The sequence below is a fragment of the Lactuca serriola genome, chromosome 7, assembly GCF_051521515.1.
Source record: "Lactuca serriola cultivar US96UC23 chromosome 7, Lser_US96UC23_V15, whole genome shotgun sequence".
NCBI classification, from domain to species: domain Eukaryota; kingdom Viridiplantae; phylum Streptophyta; class Magnoliopsida; order Asterales; family Asteraceae; genus Lactuca; species Lactuca serriola.
Window position 1 is genome coordinate 203341749 of NC_136414.1, and position 4978 is coordinate 203346726.

Genomic DNA, 4978 nt, shown 5'->3' on the forward strand with positions numbered 1-4978 from the left:
TTAGGAGACTGAAAAGATTTAATCTCAAATGAGAAATGTGCCACCAGTTTTATTCCCCAAGTAATTTCTAGAATTTGCAATTCCCATAGTTTCATGAAAATGAGGGCTAGTCTCTAAAACTGATGTTGTAAACCTAAATGTATATATGTAATGTTCCAAAAATTATTACCATATATTGCATACATAATCCATTTGGGCAAACTAGAGTTGTAGATGTAAAAAAAATGCTTACCCTAAAACTGATAAAAAGGTGTGCAACTCAGGGGACTAAAACTGATAAAAAGGTGTGCAACTCAGGGGACAAAATTGTATTTTACTCTAAAAAGTTATTGAAAAAGTTAAAACAAGGGAAAAATGGTAATTTTCACAAGCTTAGCTCATTAGTTTATTTAGCTGATTTCAGAAACGCACGCCAAATTCGTAGCCTGAAGGGGTCTTTTCTTGAAGGTCTAAAAGATTCATCCGGAAGAGCAGCTTCGATATCCACGAAAATTATTTTAAGAAACTGAAAAATTTCATAAGCTTTCACAATTAATTTTGGTAAAGACAAGCAATTATTTCCGATTATACCCCCATGAACTTCACACGGTGTTTTTCCAATTATATCCTTAGTCTCACACTGATGAGTTGGCTCGTTAGTTGAAAATGTGGAGTGGCATGAAAAATAATGGTGTCAAGTAGGTCCCACTAATTCCAAGCACTCACATCGGAATATTTCCCCAAATTTCTTTTCTAATTCTGCCCTTGCATTTGTGGAATGAACCGATGACCTAAGCTGAAGTGCAACTTGACCCACAATGTGATCATCATTTAAATCATTTGATTTGTTCCTTTGCCATTTTTTAACGTTTTCTTTCAGTTGTTTCTCTTTTGCATCATCATCTTCCAGCCATTCAAGTAGAGCCTCAGTTTCACAATCTGATTCATAGCAAACCCATGCATAAGAACAGATTGTCACGATCACATTCTTCTTCACACTCACACCTGTCATAAAACAATAAAAAAATTATAAATAAAATTTAATTATGTTTCATTTTCTACCATTGACAGCTTCCTAACATGTAAATGGAGACAAGACGCAAACAGAGATAGGAGGCTTCATGGTACACCCTTTACCCTTCCTTATATTAGTTATGCTTAAATGCAAATAAATAAATAAATAAATCCTGGATCTGCTACTTTATGAGAGAATTCATTCCCCAATGTTTAATCATTTAAATGTTCAGATCTAAGAATCTTGACAGCAACATGCTCACCAAGGTACTCTCCATGGAATCTTTCAACAAACAAAATAACTGATATTAAGATACTTGTAAGAATTAGGAATTCGCCCCTGAAGAAAAGAAGGTATAAAGAAGCTATACCTGTCAATCATGCTTCCTGGCTGAACAAGAAGGAGTGTTCTCTCTTCTACCATCTTTAAAATTGTTTAAGTCAAATTCGCCCCCGGTAGAAAAGAAGGTATAAAGAACATTAATAGTGTTGGATTTCCTCTTTGTAATGCTTCTCTACAGTATAACAAACAATATCTAACAAACTTAGTAAACATTAGACTTTAAATCCTTTTTATGTAGACAAGTAAATGTACCTGTCAATCATGCTTCCTGGCTGAACAAAGCTAGATGCATCAGCAACATGTACTTGTCAATCATGTCTGCACATTACAGAGAACCAAGTTCAGTTCACTAATGATACAAAAGTTAACTACCACAAGGGTAATATGGTCAGTTAGTTGAAGTGTTTGAAAGTGAATCAAAATGCACTTTTGGTTGTAATTTTTCTCTTAGGCATTTCATCATACAGTTGGCATGCCCTAATTTGAGAAAAATTGAAATAGAAGAGATAAATGGAGAAACTACCGACTTATTCCATGGAAATTGGAATGAAAATAAACCCAGTTGATAAAATTGAATTTTGCTTTTTTTATTTAGTTTAATGAAACTAAACCCAGTAGATAAAATTGAATTTTACATGAAAGGTAAAGGAGGACCTGAGAACTTGAGGTGTAATTTCAGAGGTATAAGACAACGAACATGGGGTAAATGGGTAGCTGAGATTCAAAAACCCAATAGAGGTAGTCGATTATGGCTTGGAACTTTCGGGTCAGCAGTTGAAGCTGCCCTAGCTTATGATGAAGCTGCCCGAGTCATGTATGGTCCTTGTGCTCGTCTCAATCTGCCAAACTGTCAAACCATGAGCGAGTATTATTCTGGATTAATGGTGGTTCCTAATGGTGCTTCAAGTTGCGACTCCACTACAACGTGCAACCATTCTGAAGACTCCAAAAATGGTCGGGTAGTCAAATGGTCAAAGATGATTGTGAATCAAATAGCAACGAATCTGGTAATACGCCATTGATGACGACTGTTAAACAAGAAGTTGAAGATGATCAGGAAGATGACGACTAGTAATAGCAAGCCCTAATTTGAGAAAAACTGAAATAGAAGAGATAAATGGAGAAATTACCGACTTGCTCAACGGAAATTGGAATGAAAATAAACCCTTAGTTTACAAAATTAACCATAAAACTTCTTTTGATCTTCCATCTTGTGAATAAAAGGGAATTCGAACCTTTGTTTGTGGTGGTGTTGGTCGTCTGATGTAGATGGGGTGTTGGAGGCAGCAAGGATTGGATTTTTTGAGAAAGCGTGTGAGAATGTCTTTGCGGTGGTGTTGGTGGTCTGAATCTTGAAGAGTTAATACTTGGGTGGCCTTCCATATCACGGTTCCTTGTTTCATCGATGCCTATACATCTGAACAGAACACACTACACATATGGTGGTGTGAGATATCTAGGGTTCTTGAGAGAGAACAAAAGATTTTTTGAAAAAGCGTGTGAGAATGTCTTTGAAGATATTGTGGAGAAAAGAATACGGAAAGAAGCAGGTCGAAGGAATAATGCAAGAACACTATTGGCAAGTATTCTCAAGAACATCAGAGAAGAAGCAGGTGAAATCACAGCAAAGATGAAGCAAATGAATGGAAATCAGAAGCATTTTTTCTTGATTGATATGATGAAGTCGAGAGATGGAGATGAAATTGTAACCTTGGATCTGTTATTGAGAAGTTGCACAATAGTGAGAGGAGAATGAAAGATGCATCAAAACGCTTAGGGCAAAGAGGGTAGCGGGCTTTTCTTTTCCCGCTTGTAACTAAGGAGCGCGTTCATAAAAAGTATAAAGTGACACCTACAGAGAACGCGCATTTAAGATACAGCGCCCTCCGTGTTTTTAATTTTTTTTTTCTTAGGGCACTAATTTAAGGGTGCGCAATAATGCGTGACCTAAGTCCTTAAATTTTCTGAAGAGATGACATGTTTTTAATGTCACTCTCGTTTACGTAACATAAATTAATGAGTGTCGTGGTTTGCGCATCGTAAAAGGCTGCTTTTCTAGTAGTGTGTGTCCAACTTAACCCCTTTATCTATGCTTTCATGTCTTAAGATAAAAAGTTATAAAAGGGATCTTACTAAGTGGACACCATTTCTAGTGATTTTTCGAAAATAGAAACTTTGTGACTATTTTGCAAACTATTAGGGAGTATTTTATAAATATTCAACATAAAAGTTTGCGTCAAGAAAATATACAAGTAGAGCCTTTATGACAGAAATATTTGCATGTCATAAGTTGCTGTTATAAAACCTCCAAGAACACAAATAATGTTCTATATGTCATAAAACAGAAAATGCGTGTCATAACCGGCAGTTATAAATTTATACAAATTATAACTTGACACTTTTTCTTTTGGCTAAAATGACTCGTTTTCCAATAAACGAAAACGAACAAACACGAGCACCTAGTTAACGAGCACAATCAACGATATGGAACGAGAACGATATTTCTATTCAATAAGTATGAGTTTCATTATTTATCTAACAAATAATGAATCTCTAACGATTGCTCAAAAGGTTGTTAATATTCTAGTCAGACAAATCTCAAAAGTACCTAAATATAAAAATATCAGTGTACATCTAAGTCCTGTAAGGAGTTATAACCAGAGTCTCCTGGAGGGAGAGAGGGAATTTGTGTATAGATCTATACGGGGTTGACACCCCGCACCTTCGTTGTTCGCTACAGCTAGACAGGCCAGTCTAGGGTGACAAATGTCTTTTCCAAACCGAGGGCGCCTGAGAAACGCCAAAACAGGCACTCCGTCATGATTAGTATGGTTATAACGACTCGCTAGAATATGTTATATTAACTAGAAATTTATGTAAGGAAAACCTCATAAATAAATTTTGGCATGTTGTGTTTATTGTCCTACACGTGATAGGTGATGGTCCGCATTTGTTGTGTTGACTGTCCTTCTTCATCGCGTAGAATGTCCACAATAGCCATGTGGATTCTTTCTCCTAACAAGTACAGAGTCGTAATACTGCTATTTTACAAATTAAAAAGCGTAGGACTCTATAGAAAACGATTTTCTACGATTTTGATAACGATAAACTAGACTTACAAATATTTTATAGTAGAAAATATAGGATTTTCTGGAGAAAACGATTTTCTACGATTCGATAACGATAAACTAGAACTCACAAATATTTTATAGCAGAAAATATAGGATTTTCTGGAGAAAACGATTTTCTATGATTTCGATAACGATAAACCAGAACTTACGAATATTTTATAGCAGAAACTATAGGATTTTCTGGAGAGAACGATTTTTCTACGATTTCGATAACGATAAACTAAAATGCACACTAAATTTACTCGACAAGAGAAACAAGATTTTCAACCATATTTCCTTTTTGCAAATAAGGGATTTTCTTGAAGCGGTTGATTATTACTATTCAAAGAACTATTCTCGGACACAACTCGTTTTCACAAATTACAGTACTTTTCAAAGATCACTCCTTATAAGGATGAACAAAAGTAATGTCATACACACATATATTCATGATTTTCAAGGCAAGACTTCAAACGATTTTATAGAAAATAGCTGATTTTCTAAAAGTACAACGAGAACGATTCTAAACAAG

The 4978-nt window shown here is 35.3% G+C and overlaps 1 pseudogene; it reads left to right on the top strand.

Annotated features, from left to right (window-relative positions):
- Nucleotides 1-1935: 1935 nt before the first annotated feature.
- Nucleotides 1936-2358, top strand: LOC145064733 (dehydration-responsive element-binding protein 2A pseudogene; annotated as a pseudogene).
- The last annotated feature ends 2620 nt before the right edge of the window (nucleotides 2359-4978 follow it).